The sequence below is a fragment of the Mesocricetus auratus genome, unplaced genomic scaffold (assembly GCF_017639785.1).
Source record: "Mesocricetus auratus isolate SY011 unplaced genomic scaffold, BCM_Maur_2.0 Super-Scaffold_4256, whole genome shotgun sequence".
Classification (NCBI taxonomy): Eukaryota; Metazoa; Chordata; class Mammalia; order Rodentia; family Cricetidae; genus Mesocricetus; species Mesocricetus auratus.
The window spans coordinates 41,764,745-41,781,091 of record NW_024429182.1 but is presented as its reverse complement, the minus strand read 5'-3'; the positions used below and the strand labels follow the sequence as shown (position 1 = coordinate 41,781,091).

At 39.3% G+C, this 16,347-nt stretch overlaps 1 non-coding gene across 1 annotated transcript; it reads left to right on the top strand.

Annotated features, from left to right (window-relative positions):
• The first annotated feature begins 548 nt into the window (after positions 1 to 548).
• LOC121135536 lies at positions 549 to 652 on the top strand. The gene has a single exon (XR_005872641.1). It is a non-coding gene; the product is annotated as a U6 spliceosomal RNA (small nuclear RNA).
• The last annotated feature ends 15,695 nt before the right edge of the window (positions 653 to 16,347 follow it).

The window sequence follows — 16,347 nt, the reverse complement described above, 5'->3', positions numbered from 1 at the left end:
CTGTGCTAGCAGATGATTGCCTAGTCCAAATCATCACCAGCCTGGCTGGCTAACACTCATTCTCCCAAGGGCCTATGTTTGAGATTTTCTTTTGACAGGTAGTTTGACCTTGAGACCTTTCTTTCCCTAGATAATCAATAGTTACCCTAAGTAAATTCTCAAATACTTCCATGATTTCTCTCCTCTTCTTTCATTGAAAGAACAAGTGATTCCCATCATCTCTGACTTTATCAAATCTTATTTTCCCTCTTTTTCACTATATTCCCAATACCTCTTGATTATTCCAGTATTTAATGTTATCTTTCTAATTGATAATTTCCCCTTATTCCAAATTCAAAATATACTGGCAGTAAATCATAAATAAAGAGCTAGTGGCCTTCTGTAGTAAACATGTTTTGGAGCAAGCATTAAATAGTCAAAGTATCATTTCATTTTTTGTCTGCACCTCTGTGCCAGGTAACTCACTATAACTGTGTTGTGAGTACAAAGAAGGAGGAGGGAGAAACCCTAAAAATATATAAAGAGTATAGCTTGATAAATACAAATTTGTGCTCGCTTCAAGAGCACATATACTAAAATTGGAACTATACAGAGATTAGCATGGCCCCTGTGCAAGGATGATAAATACAAATTTATCATATAACTAATGATTAATAATGTAAACTGTAATGGAAATAGGATTTGTGTCAGTAACCTCAGTATTATAGACTCTTAAAATTGCAGTAGGTTAATGTAGACATTCATCTCTCTCAATGCTGGTAATTCACTGGCTATATGATAAGGCGGCCAAATGGAGGCAAAGACATGGAGTCACTCAGCTTAGTGCCACTAGGCTCAGTCAACTGAAGCATGGAGTACCAGTTCTTCAATCAGAGTATGATGTACTTTAATACATATTTGCAATCGGTTACTTTGATAGCTGATTGATATAGGGGGATGGATGGTGACCATTGTTGCATCACAGATCACTTTAAAGATTTGTTTATGTTTATTTATATGTGTGAGTGCTTTATCATTATGTGTGTATGTGCACTACCTGCCTGCCTGGTGTCCATGGAGGCCAAAAAGGGGCATCGGATCCCCTGAAACTGGAGTTACGGATAAATGTAAGCCTTTATGTGGATGCTGGAGCTGAAACATCATTTTCTTCAAAAGCAGTGAGTGTTCTTAACTGTGAAGCTGTGGATCCAACTTCACACATCTCATTTTACATGTTTTTAAATATAATTTGACTCATGACATTCACCCTTCCAGTTCATAGGGTAAACAAAACTCCAAAAGGTGCCCGAGGAGAGGGAAAAAACATTTTATTCTTAATCTCCTAATGAGTACAAATCACAGAAATACATATGATACATAACATTTTCAGTAAGACTGTAGGATATAAATTCCATCCTGGGGGCTTTTAAGAAAATACAATTCAAAAACTCTCTGGATAGGGAAAAGTTCACACATTCCCACCATGAATGAAGAGCTACAAGTGATTAATTGATGTCAAAAGAGGGAAAATCAATTTCCTCCAGGGACAAGCTCCCACATAGGTTCAACCCAGGACACATTAACACACGAGCAATGAAAAATAGACTCAATAGGGTGCGTGTGCATGTGCGTGTGTGTGTGTGTGTGTGTGTGTAGTTAAGTTTCTGTTGTTATAATAAAGACCATGACCAAAAGGAGGAAAGGACTTATTCATCATACACCTCCAGGTGATGTATATTGATGAGGGAAGCCAAGACAAGAAATCAAGGCATGGACTAAAGACAGAAACTTCAGAGGAATGCTGCTTACTGACTTGCTCAGTTTGCTTTCTTGTGTGTCCAAGGACTGCCTGTCCAGAGATGGTACTTCTCCCTGTGGGCAGGGACTTCCCACATCAATAATTAATCAATAGACTAATTAATCAAAACAATATCCTGCAGGCTTGCTAATGGAGACATTTCTCAGCTGGGGTACCTTTTGTAAGATAACTCTAGCTAGTGTCATATTGACAAACAAAGGACAATATGTATAAACATATAGCAATAATAATTAAAGAAGAGACCATGAGTTTGGGAGAGAGAGGGAGGATATAGGAGGAGTTAGAGGATAAAGGGGCAGGAATGATATAGATGTGATGCACATGAATGACATTCTCAACAACACTTTTTTAAAGGTACCAGTAGAAGAGATACTGAGCAATGACTGAGACGCATTGTTCCAACATGACACAAAATTTCAGAACATAACTCAAGGATGAAAAAGAAATCATCTCTTTTACTTTTTCACAATCTATACATTACAATACACATAATTTCCAATTGGGCAATGGGCTGGTCATTCATTCCATCAACAATTATCTTTCAGTACATAATATATGTCAAACAGTAACCTGGTGGGTATTTGGGATAGGTGTTTGGAGTATAGATGATAAAAGTTGAAGCATCATCTTTGTGGATTTTTCCTTTGATGAGTATATAGTGTCCTTCCCTATCTCTTTTGATTAGCTTTTGTTTGAAATTACTGGATATTAAAATAGCTATACCAGCTTGCTTCTTAGGTCCTTTGGCTTGGAATATCTTTCCCCCACCTTTTTCCCTGAGGAAATACCTATCATTGATATTGCTGCAGCAGAAAGATTAATCCGGTTTCACATTCATTCTGTTAGTCTGTGCCTTTTTACTGGGAAAGTGAGACAACTGATATTGAGAGATACCAATGACCAATGATTGCTGATTCCTGTGATTTTGTTGTTGATGGTGGTGATGATAGTGGTGGTAGTGTTTGTACTTCCCTTCTTTTGATTTTGCTGCTGTGAGATTATTTCTTTTGCTTTTATGGGTATGGTTTACCTCCTTAGGTGAGTGTTTTCCTCTTAGCACCTTCTGTAGGGCTGGATTTGTAGATAGAATATCATAGAATATATCATTTTCTCTATCTATGGTAATTGAAAGTTTTCTGGGGTATAGAAATATGAGTCAGGATCTGTAGTCTCTTAGAATATACAGGATATCTGTCCAGGCCCTTCTAACATTTAGATTCTCCATTGAGAAGTCAGGTGTAGAAAACAAAAGCAAGAGCTTTTCTGTGAGGCATGGTAGTATTTATTATAAACCTCAGTACTTGGGAGAAAGAGGCATGCAGGTCTATGTGGTTCAAAGAAGCCTGCTCTAAAAGTGAGTTTCAGGGCAGTCAAGACACAGAGAAACTCTGTCTCAAAAAAAGAAAAGAAAGAAAGAGAAGTCAAGTGTAATTCTAATTGGTCTGCTTTTATATGTAATTTGGTCTTTTTCCTTTGCAGCTTTTAATATTCTTTCTTTGGTCTGTATATTTAATGTTTTGATTATGTATTGAGGGAACTTTCTTTTTCATACAATCTATTTGGTATTCTGTGTCTTTTTTGTAATTTTACAAGCATATCATCTTTTGGCCAGGAAAATTTTCTTTTGTAATTTTATTGAAAACATTTTTGAGGTCTTTAAGTTGGGACTCTCCTTCCTCTATTCCAAGTATTCTAAGGTTTGCTCTTTTCATAGTGATCCAGACTTCCTGAATGTATGTTTTACGATGTTTTTAGAATTAATGTTTTTCCATTTCTTCTATATCTTCATTGTCTGAAATTCTCTCTTCCATCTCTTACATTCTGTTGGTGAAGCTTATTTTTGTAATTCTTTTTCAGAATTCCCTCTGTCTGTATTTTCTTTATTGCTTCTATTTCCATTTCCAAGTCTTGAATAGTTTTATTCCTTTCTTCCAATTGATTGTTTTTTTCTTGGCTTTCTTTAAGGAATTTATCATTTCTTCCAATTTTTATGTTTTCCTGTATTTCTTTAATAGATTTATTAATTTCCCCTTTAAGTAACTCTGTCATCTCCATACACATGATTTTAAGATCTTTTTCTTGTGCTTCAGTTGTGTTGAAATATTCAGGGTCTGCTGTGGTAGGATAGCTGGGCTATAATGGAGATATATTGTTCCCTGGCTATTGTTAACTGTTTTTATGGTGTCTAGGTGTCTTCGTTTGGGGTGATTCTGGATCTACATACGGGTTTCTTGATTTGTCTTTGTTGGGTGGATGTTTTGTTCCTTAGTTACTGTTTGCTCTCTGGAATTTTAGAGTATGATGGTTGTCTATTGCCTCTTTCCTGGTCTGTTCATGGGTTAGCAGGTGGAGCCTGTTGGGGTTGTGTAGTATTTCCCTTTCTGCCTCAGCTGGTGTGTTCCCAGCTGGGTAATGAGATAGCTTGGGGAAAGGGAGGTTGGGGGAGATCTTTGTGAACCATTGAGGATAGGGCCAGAGAGGAAAGGGAGACAGAAACAATTTTACTGTTACACAGCTGGAATTGACTCTGGGGGATAGGATCTCAGGAAGGGAGGGAAAGATTTGGGTTCATCTCCAGTCTACTTGTTTCCCTGAGAGGCCAGTCCATGTGGTAGCAGAGGGTGACTGCTGGGGCTGGGAGCTGTAACATAGCAATGAGTCAGGAGAGGGAGATTCAAAGGAAAGGATAGGTGGGATCCACAGGAGATGGCAGCAGGGGCAGAACAGGGAAGGCTGTCATAGATGTTCTGCTGCAGAGTTGAATGAGACTATGCAATTGGATCTGGGGGAAGGAGGTGCAGAGAAAGAGCTGCAGGCAGCTTATCTAGTTTTCTGACAGGAATTCTAATATCTCTTTTAGGAAATATTTAATGGAACCCTAACAAGATATATCCAACTGACACTTACAATGGAACCTAGACTTGGTAAACTCTGAAGGTTGGAATTTCATGTATATGCTCTCAAAGCTCACTCACACACACACACACACAATCACAAATACAGAAAGGGAAGAAGAAGAGAAGGAGGAGGAAAATGAGGAAGAGGAGAACAAGAGGAAGGAAGGAACGAACAAAGGAAGGAGAAGAAGAGGAGGAGAAGTAGAGGAGGAGGAGGAACTGCAAGGACCACTGCCGGCCTTGATTCTGGAAGAAAGAAGAATTTCTTCTCTGATTCTCTGCTTCTAATCTGAACCTTTCTCATTTCCATGGGCTTGTAATTCTTGTTTTGCTTAGCACATAAAAAGGTAATGGTGGCTGTTTGGCAGAACCAAGTAAAACAGGCCCTGCATCCGGGCCTGTGTTCCAGTGCCTGGGGATTGTCTGGGAACTGCACAAAGCTTCCAATCCCGGTGGGAGCCAGACACCCCAGATTCCAGGTCTTCTCTACCACCAGGGAAACCAGGAAACAAGCAGATCCAGCAATGGGAACAGGGGACCAGGTGGGAGGCTAAGCACCCCAGATTCCGGGTCTCCTTCTCCACCCACGGGACCAGAAAGAGGACGAGAAATAGAAGAACTACCAGATTATTGGACTTGCTAGCACCCACCAAAAGGGAACTCTGGTCCCCTAACCACCAGACCAGCAAGGAGCTCTTTCTGCACCCACTAGAAGAAGAGATGGAAAAGATACAATACAAAAACACACTCAGCAACAGAAAAACAAATATGACACCACCAGATTCGAGAGACTCCACACCAGCAAAACTCCAACATTCCAATGCAAATGAAACAGAAGAGAATGACCTTAAAACCACCTTCATGAAAATGATAGAGGCCCTAAAAGAGGATATAGGAAAATCCCTCAAAGAAATGGAAGAAAAAATAAACCAAAAAATGCAAGAAATGGAAGAAAAAACAAAACAAAAAAGGCAGGAAATGGAAGAAAAAGCAAACCAAAAAATGCAAGAAATGGAAGAAAAAGCAAACCAAAAAATGCAAGAAATGGAAGAAGAAGCAAACCAAAAAATGCAAGAAATGGAAGAAAAAGTAAACCAAAAATGCAAGAAATGGAAGAAGAAGCAAACCAAAAAATGCAAGAAATGGAAGAAAAAGTAAACCAAAAATGCAAGAAATGGAAGAAAGAACAAACCAAAAAAATTCATAAAATGCAACAAATGGACAAAAAGATCAACCAAAAATTGCAAGAAACAATGCAAACAGTGCAAGGGTTGAAAACTGAAATATAGACAGTAAAAAAAAAACACAATCTGAAGAAAGGCAGGAAATAGAAAAGCTGGGCAAACAGTCAGGTACTACTGATATAAGCATTACCAACAGAATACAAGGGATGGAAGAGAGAATCTCAGGTGTTGAAGATACACTAGGAGAAATGGAATCATCGACCAAACAAAATCTTAAGTCAAACAAATCCTTAACACAAAACATCCAGGAAATAGGGGACACCATGAAAAGACCAAATCTCAGAATAATAGGTATAGAAAAAGGTGAAGAAAGCCACCTCAAAGGGGCAGAAAAACATATTCAACAAAATCTAGAAGAAAACTTTCTCAACCTTAAGAAAGATATGCCAATGAAAGTACAAGAAGCTTACAGTACACCTAATAGAGTGGATCACAAAAAAGTCCCCTCGCCACATAATAATCAAGACCCCAAATATACAGAATAAAGAAAGAATAGTAAGAGCAGCTAAGGAAAAAGGCAAAGTAACATATAAAGGCAAACCTATCAGAATTACACCTGACTTCTCCATGGAAATTCTGAAAGCCAGAAGGTCCTGGATAGATATTCTACCTACACTAAGAGACCATGGATGCCAGCCCAGACTACTATACCCGGCAAAGCTCTCAATCACTATAGATGAAGAAAACAAAATATTCCATGACAAAACTAGATTCAAGCAATACGTATCCACTAACCCAGCCCTACAGAAAGTTTGGGAAGGAAAACTCCAACCCAAGGAAATTAACTACAACCAGAAAAACATAGGCATTAGAGAATCCCACTCGACCAACAGCCAAAAGAACAAAGGAGTGAATTTCCATACATAATTCCACCACCACCAACCATTCCAAATCAAAGAAGAATGAGCAATCAATGGTCATTAATATCCCTCAACATTAATGGCCTTAACTCACCCATAAAAAGACACAGGCTAGCAGAATGGATTCGAAGACAGAACCCATCCTTCTGCTGCATACAAGAAACACACCTCACCCTCAAAGACAGACATTACCTGAGAGTTAAAGGTGGGGAAAATTTTTTCCAATCAAATGGACACAAGAAAAAAGCAGGAGTAGCAATCCTAATATCTAACAAATTAGACTTTAAAATAAAATCAATCAAAAGAGATAAAGGAGGTTATTACATACTCATCACAGGCGAAATCTACCAAGATGAAGTGTCTATCCTGAACATCTATGCTCCAAATACAAAGGCATCCACATTCATAAAAGAAACATTACTAAAACTTAAATCACATATAAAGCCCCACACACTTATAGTGGGAAATTTCAACACCACTCTCACCACTAGACAGGAATACCAGACAGAAACTCAACAAAGAAGCAAAGGGTCTAATAGAAGTAATGACTCAACTGGGATTAACACACATCTATAGAACATTTCATCCACATAAAAAAGAATATACCTTCTTCTCATCACCACATGGAACCTTCTCAAAAATTGATCACATACTTGGCAGCATATCAAACCTCAGCAGCTTCAAAAAATTGGGATAACTCCATACATCTTATCAGACCACCATGCTTTAAAATTAGAATTGAACAACAACACAAATTGCAGAAAACCTACAAACTCATGGAAATTGAATAAAGCACAACTGCACCATTCCTGGGTCAAAGAAGAAATAAAAAAAGAAATTAAAGACTTCCTAGGATTCAATGAGAATGAAGACACAACATACCCAAACCTATGGGACACTTTGAAAGCAGTGCTACAGGGGAAGTTCATAGCACAAAGTGCCCACATGAAGAAACTGGAGAATAGTTATACTAGAGAATTAACATACCTATAATAAAATTGACCTTAAATTTGTATCAATAAATCAAAATCCATACCAATGCACGGTACTCATTTATATATCATATTCCCCTTTTTTCTTTAGAAGGAGATTGACAATGATCATTAACCATCTATAATCAACTCCATTCAAATGAAAGCAAACATTTATAAACAATATTTTGGAATTTGGGTGTCATTCTCTCCAACTGCTTCCTGCTGTTTCGGGGGGGCGGGTGCTTTCACTACCATGGGAATACAGAGAAAACCCAGAAACCTGGCCAAATCCTGACTATAGTAGTCTGAGGCTGCATCATCTCAGTTCTTTTGTATGTTGTATCACCTGGGCCACTGCTTTACGGGGTCTTGCTTGACCAAACCATATTAGCCTGGAAGAAATCCACAGCTTTTTATCTTCTATGGAAACTAAAACAGAACTTCCTCTCCAAAGTAACCTGTCCTTAGACTTAAATTTTAAAGTAAAAATATTTTCAAAATATATAGGTTGTATTAATCCAGCAATATTTATAATCAAATGTCTTTTAGCAGCTGTTGATCCTTCCTCAGCAGTCAAACAATTCAAAGACCACAGGACAGCATACAGTATCCAGACTCTGTGTATTTTCCATCTTTACAGGGGTCTTTTTTATTACTCTATTTCTTTTATTTTCATTTTTTATTTTTATTTTTTGAGACAAGGTTTCTCTGTGTATTTTTGCTTGTCCTTGGATTCACTCTGTGGCCTTGAAACCACAGAGATCAGCCTGCCTTTGCTGATGTGCCACTACACCCAGCTACTCTATTTCTTTTGTAAGGACTTTCTCTATCTGCTTTTTTTCTATCCCAAAGCCTACATAGACTTTTAAACACACTATAAAATATTTAGAGATTTTTCTTCATCTGAATCAGTCTTTACTGTATAACCCTGCCTTTTTCTGACCATGTAAGTCTTTAAACAGCATGCCTAAAATTAAAACAGTGGCTCATACTGTCCTATTCCTTGACTTTCTGACAGCAGCTTCATGGTTAGTGGGAGCTCTGCTTAGTGCCACAACTCTGTGGAGTTTCTAGGTTCATGTCACCACTGAGAAGCACGCTGCTGGCTGCTTGCAGACACCACTTAATTGTTTGGTAGCAGGACCTCTTAAAAGAGCAGTGTGGCTTTTGCTACTGAGTCAGGAAACCTCTCTAAAAGGAGCCTTAAGCCTCTGCTTGCCTCTAGTAAACAAAGCCCTCCCGAAAAAAATGCTGCTACTAAGAAGCTGTGCTTGTCTACGTTTAGAATCCTTTTAAAGCTTTTGTGAGGTTTTATGTGGAAATTCTTGCCCCATGTTGTTCCCCAGGGAAGAGGAAGCAGAGAGAAGCAGCCAGGGAGACACCATGTAGCTACCAGGAAGATAGGAAGTGCTAGGTGTTCTCTGATAACATAATGCCAAATAAAAATGCATAGATTAATAGTTATGGGTTAATAATTAAGAGAGAACTAGTCAGTAAAAAGCCTGAGCCATCAGTCAAACAGTTTATAATTAATATAAATCTTTGTATGTTTTTGTAGGACAAAGTGGTTGTGGGACAAGGTGGGACAGAAACTCCTTCTACAGGCCCCAACTGTTGGATATGGCCAACTAAATGAGAGATGCTTTTAATTGAGTTTAGCTTGGGGAAATCCATTTGTTCACTATAGGAAGTATTGGGATGTCCTGCCCAGATCCCCTGCAGGTTTGGGACTTGCTTTGCGACTTGTTCTGACTCTCAGCTACTGGTGTTTCATAGCTGAGACTGCTTTATGATGGCTGGTCCAGGCTGAAGGGAATTGCTGTCCCTAATGACCAGTTCTCCAGGGCAACTCACAATGACTTGTCCCTGTGGAACTGCAAGGCTGCGTCCATCTCTGAAGAGCTGTGCTAGCTCTACTACACCTGACTCATGTCATCCCTTCGATCTGCCAGTTCTACTTCTCTCATGAGTTTCCCTAAGATCACTACCTGTCAATTTACTGAACACACATCTTTGCTTCACAGTTTGGGTCCCAAGAACAATCAATTATAATACTAATCAAATTATGAGTACCTGTTTTCCATCAAATATGGCCCCCATCCTGGGGATTTACTGGAAAGCAGAAAGAAAAGGCTTTTGCTAGAGTGGGCAGGGATTGTATTATAGTGTGGGACAAGTGGCCCAACAATACATGGGTATTACCAAAGAAGGCTTCAGATGGCGGTAATGCTATCAAGGATACAAGTCAAGAAAACGTATCGAGACCCTGTTTGAGGCAGTTGTGCACATGTTTGCAGTATGTGTACATTTGTGCCCAGGGAAACTCAGCTTCAAACAGTGATAGTGTTTGTTGAGAGGATTGCAGATCATGAAGGGGCTGGGATGCTGACATGTTATGAAAAGGTGCTCAAAGTACAAGAGGAACTTGGGCAACCCTTAGAATAATTAATGAGGAGAATGGCGATGTTTGCCTGGAGGAGTTCTGCATAAAGGAACTTTATATCTGGAGACGGGGTAGCACGCACATCATCGTAAAGCAAATTAAGCTTTCTCATTCTTATCCTGTTATATGACTTGTGGCTTTAGGATCAGTGGATGTTCCAAATAAAAATTCCAGTGTTATTCTCCCTGAAGTTCAACTCACTGCACTGTTCAGGATTGAGGCCAGGTCTCCATCCAGAGGCATGACCTTAGAAGGTTAGGTAGAATATGGAGAAATTCTTTGTTTTATTCATTTATGCTTTCCATTATTTCTAGAAAATAATTCAGAAGCAGGCCCTTTTTGTGTTTAATAAAAAATGAGATCATCTCAGAAAGAGATCACACAACCTTCTTTTTTAATGTTGCAGAATAAATTGTTCACTTTGTAATGTAAAACTCACTCTTTTTCCTCCCCATCAAAGTATTTTTGAAATAACATCATTACTCCTTATTAGCTGAATGCAAACAGGATAGTACTTGACAATCCTAGCCTGTTAGACTTCTTTAACCTTATTTCAGCACTCTTTGCAACTGCTTCACAATGTGTTTGCCTCTGATTTCAAAGCTTCTTTCTTACTAGTTAGCTTCTAATGAGCTCAACTCTGTAAGTACAGAGGGCTCAGGAGTTCCTATAGCATGAAAAGTGGCAGGCTGAGAGGAAGGGCACAGGGACAACTCCATGGTGTTCCTGTAGTATTAGGAAGCCTTTCTTGGGGCAATACTCCCACTAGTATTCCAAGACGACAAAGAATAGAATCTGTCTTCATCTATATTTTAGCTCAAGAAGACATGAAAACAGTCATTCTAAAAGTTGTGATGTCCAGGCAGCTGCTTCGGTAGTGCGTGTCCATTGTTTCAGGCATTCAAATGGAAAAGGATTGTGGAAAAAATGGGCACGTGTTAAAGCCATTGGCAACATGGAGGAAGCAGTTCTGTATTAGGTGTTGATTTGAATGAGGCAAACTAGAGTTTTACATTCAAGCCAAGCTTTTGTGACCTTTTGGCAAGAGCTAAAGCTATAAGTGGATGGGAAGACAGCCTTTGTAGTATAAGCCACTGAGGTGCATGTGTGGAGGGGTTTCATCTCAGGCATGAGTGAGAGCTTCTGGTTTCTGTAGAAATGTATCCGTTTTCCATCAGCTTATAGACTGTGTAAGTCTCTGACTGCTCCTGATAATCATAACATTTAAAATAATGACAACATCACTCTGTATTTTCTATGCCCCGGGCATCGTGTTCAACAGTTTATACATATATATGACCCAATTTCTTCCTCCTAGCCAGCTAAGGAGATACATTATTAATATCATATTTGATTTATAGATGTTGCAGTAAAATTGTGGCAAAGCATTTAAGTGGATTACTGAAGGTCCTGCACCTGTCAAGAGATAGACAGCTTGTTAGTCTTGGCTGAGTATGGAGTCTAAGCTCTTAAGCAGTTGTATTACCATTCGTCTTTGTCACCCTGAGTCTCAACCTTCTCACCTGTAATTCCAGGCTAGAATATAGCCATGTGTCCTCTTCCTTCCACTTGACACAGCTCTCAGGAAAGATGTGGGCCAGGAAAGATGTGGGTCAAGAAAGATGTTCCGTTTCCCCTCTACACTTCCCAGAGCAATGGAGGAAGAATCTAAAAAAAGATCCTGCAACTTTGATTTGATTGATTTGACAATGTTGCATTATCCCTGTTGGGCCTGGTTTGCATTGGTGTGATCTGGTAGAATATCTGTTAGGATGTGATCAATCATTAGGGCTCTGAAAAGGCCACACTGAGATGAAAGGCCAGGATGGAAGCTGTCTTCAAGGCTCATTTACAGCAAGGCCTAGAGAAACACATATGCTTTAAATGTTTTTCAGAGTGGCTGACCCTTAATGGATTGAAAACAAAACAACAAACAACTCATCTTTCCTGAATGGTGAATAGATGCATGAGGAATGCCAACAAATCTAACCAAGAGCCAGCTTGGCTGGTTCATGAAATAGTAAGTGGACTGCAAAGTGTCATAACGAACCACAAGCAACCACAGAAATAGCCAGGCACAGTGTTCCTCAGACTGTTTAGATACTGGCTGCTCTTTCTGCAGTCTGAAAAATGCATCATGCCCAGACTTGCCAAAGCTCCCAGAAAGAGAGTGGGGAGGTCACTGTTCTCCTTGCCAGCAACCTCACGTTTCTCTTTTAACAGAACATTTCATCATAAAACTGGCCATTTCCTCAGGTCTCTCTCTGTCTCTGTCTCTTCCTGTCTCTTTTGCTTTCAGATACTACACTGTTGTCTAGGATGACCTATAACTCAAGACCAGGCTGGCCTTGAACTTGTGACAATCATTCTGCTTCAGCATCCCAAGTTCTGGATTTACAACTATCAGTCACCAATCCTGGTTCTGTGGGTTTCTTTCATATAAACTTTCTCTTTTTACCTGAAGTTTGACCTACTTTGATTCACTTATTACAAAATCAGTTCTATGGAAAAAGAATTCTGGCATAAAATTGAGTCTAATGCAAACATAAACTTCCACCTATCTTGACAATGTCAAGTATAGAAAGAGACCAAACAACATGTGGGGATAAATACCAAGAGAAAAGAGAAACTGTAGTATTTACTAATCCTTGTCATGGTGACATTGATACCAGTACCTTTTTTTCTTTTTTTTTTAATTATTTATTTTTAAATTTAAATTTAAATTAGAAACAAGGTTGCATCACAAGTCAGTTCCAGGTCCCTCTCCGTTTTCCACCCCTCTTCCCGTGCCCTTCCCTAGGACACCCCCAATATCCCCTCATTTCCCCAGGGAGAGTGAGGCCCTCCTTGGGGGTGTCCATAGTCTGTCATTTCATCCAGGGCAGGGCCTAGACCCTCCCCCAAGAGTTCTGGGTGAGAGTGCCTCTCACATTGTTGGATGGGAGTCCAAAGTCCATTTGTATACTCGGAATAAATACCGATCTACTGTCCAAGGCTCAATACATTACCTAGGCCTCCTCATTAACACCAACATTCAGGGGGTCTTGATCAGTCCCATGCTGGATTCCCAGGCATCCGCCTGGGATTCAAGAGTTAACCCTTGTCAGGTCAGCTGTTTCTGGGGGTTAAACCAGCACAGTCTTAATCCCTTTGGTCATCAGTCCTCCCTCTCTGTTACTGACTTTCTTGAGTTCAACTCAGTGCTTAGCCGTGGGAGTCTGCCTCTTCTTCCATCAGCCACTGAATGAAGGTTCTGTTTCCCAGACTGTCTGGCCATGGGACTGTAGGCTGGCACTCCACAGATCTCTATCTAAAATCCATATATGAGAGAGTACATGCCATGTTTCTCTTTTTGTGACTGCGTTACCTCACTCAGGATGGTTTCTTCTAGTGTCATCCATTTGCCTGCAAATCTCATGATTCCATTGTTTTTTTCTGCTGAATAGTACTCCATTGTGTAAATGTACCACATTTTCTCTATCCACACTTCGGTTGAGGGGCATCTAGGTTGCTTCCAAGTTCTGGCTATTACAAATAATGCTGCTATGAACATAGTGGAACAGACATCCTTGTTGTATGAATGGGCATTTTTGGATATATGCCTAAGAGTGGAGTTGCAGAGTCTTATGGTAGGTTAATTCCCATTTTTCTGAGGAATCTCCATACTGATTTCCAAAGTGGCTGAACAAGTTGGCACTCCCACCAGCAATGGAGGAGTGTTACCCTTTTACCATATCCTCTCTAGCATAAATTGTTGTTGGTGTTTTTGATTTTAGCCATTCTGACAGGAGTGAGATAGTATCTCAGATTTGTTTTGATTTGCATTTCCCTGATGGCTAAGGATGCTGAGCACTTTCTCAAGTACCTTTCAGCCATTTTAGACACCTCTATTGAAAATTCTCTATTTAGTTCTGCAGCCCATTTTTTAATTGGATCCTTTGGTGTTTTGGAAACTTGCTTCTTGAGTTCTTTGTAAATTTTGGAGATCAACCCTCTGTCAGATGTGGGGGTTGGTGAATATTTTTCCTGTTCTTTGGGCTGCCTTTTTATCTTGCTGACTGTGTCCTTTGCCTTACAGAAGCTTCTCAGTTTCAGGAGGTCCCATTTATTAATTGTTGATCTCACTGTCTGTGCTACTGGTGTTATGCTCAGGAAACTGTTTCCTGTACCAATTCGTTCAAGGGTACCACCCACTTTCTCTTCTAAGAGGTTCAGTGTGGCTGGATTTATGTTGAGGTCTTTGATCCAATTGGACTTAAGTTTTGTGCATGACAATAAACATGGATCGATCTTCATTCTTCTACATGCCAGCCTCCAGTTAGGCCAGCACCATTTGTTGAAGATGCTTTGTTTTTTCCATTGTATATTTTTAGCTTTCTTGTCAAAGATCAGATGTTCATATATGAGTGGGTTAATATCAGAGTTTTCAATTTGATTCCATTGGTCTACCTGTCTATTGTTGTGCCAATACCAAGCTATTTTCAGGACTATAGCTCTATAATAGAGCTTGAAGTCAGGGATAGTGACGCCTCCGGATGCTGCCTTGTTGAACAGGGTTGTTTTGGCTGGGTCTTTTGTTTTTCTATAAAAAAAATGATTATTGTTCTTTCAAGGTCTGTGGAGAATTGTGCTGGGATTTTAATGGGGATTGCATTGAATCTGTAGATTGCTTTTGGCAGGATTGCCATTTTTACTACATTGATCCTACCTATCCAAGAGCATGGGAGATCTTTCCATTTTCTGAGGGCTTCTTTAATTTCTTTCTTTAAAGATTCAAAGTTCTTACGATACAGGTCTTTCACTTGTTTGGTTAGCGTTACCCCAAGGTATTTTATGTTGTTTGTGGCAATTGTAAAGGGTGCTGTTTCTCTGATTTCTTTCTCAGCCCTTTTATCATCTGAATATAGTAGGGCTACTGATTTTCTTGAGTTGATCTTGTAGCCTGCCACATTGCTGAAGGTGTTCATCAGGTGTAAGAGTTCCCTGGTAGAGTTCTTTGGGTCATTTATGTAAACTATCATATCGTCTGCAAATAGTGAAACTTTGACCTCTTCCTTCCAAATTTGTATCCCCTTGATCCCCTTTTGTTGTCATATGGCTCTGGCTAGAACTTCAAATACAATGTTGAAAAGGTATGGAGAGAATGGACAGCCTTGTCTTGTTCCTGATTTTAGAGGAATTGCATTGAGTTTCTGTCCATTTAGTTTGATATTGGCTGTTGGATTATTGCATATAGATTTTATTATGTTTAGGTATGTTCCTCTTATCCCAGATTTCTCCAAGACCTTTATCATGAAGGGGTGTTGGATTTTGTCAAAGGCTTTTTCAGCATCTAGTGAGATGATCATGTGATTTTTGTTTTCCAGCTTGTTTATATGGTGGATTACATTGACAGATTTTTTGTATGTTGTACCATCCCTGCATCCCTGGGATGAAAGCTACTTGATCATGGTGAATGATTGTTTTGGTGTGTTCTTGGATCCGATTTGCCAGTATTTTATTGAGTATTTTTACATCAAGGTTCATGAGGGATATTGGTCTGAAGTTCTCTTTCTTAGTTATGTCTTTGTGTGGCTTGGGGATCAAGGTTATTGAAGCCTCATAGAAAGAGTTTGGCAAAGACCCTTCTGCTTCTATTGCATGGAATACTTTGAGAAGAACTGGTATAAGCTGTTCTTTGAATTTCTGGTAGAATTCTGCACTGAGGCCATCTGGACCTGGGCTTTTTTTGGTTGGGAGACTTTTGATGACAGCTTCTAGTTCCATAGGGGTTATAGGTCTATTTAAATTGCTTATTTGTTCTTGATTTAATTTTGGCAAATGATAGCTATCCAGGAAGTCATCCGTTTCATTTAAATTTCAAATTTGTGGAATTACAGGTTTTCAAAGTATGACCTGATGATTCTCTGGATTTCCTCAGAGTCTGTTGTTATGTCCCCCTTTTCATTTCTAATTTTGTTAATTTGCATGTTCACACTCTGCTGTCTGGTAAGTTTGGACTAAGGTTTGTCTATCTTGCAGATTTTCTCAAGGAACCAACTCTTCGTTGCACTGATTCTTTGTATTGTTTTCCTGGTTTCTACTCTATTGATTTCAGCCCTCAATTTGATTATTTCCTGGCGTCTACTCCT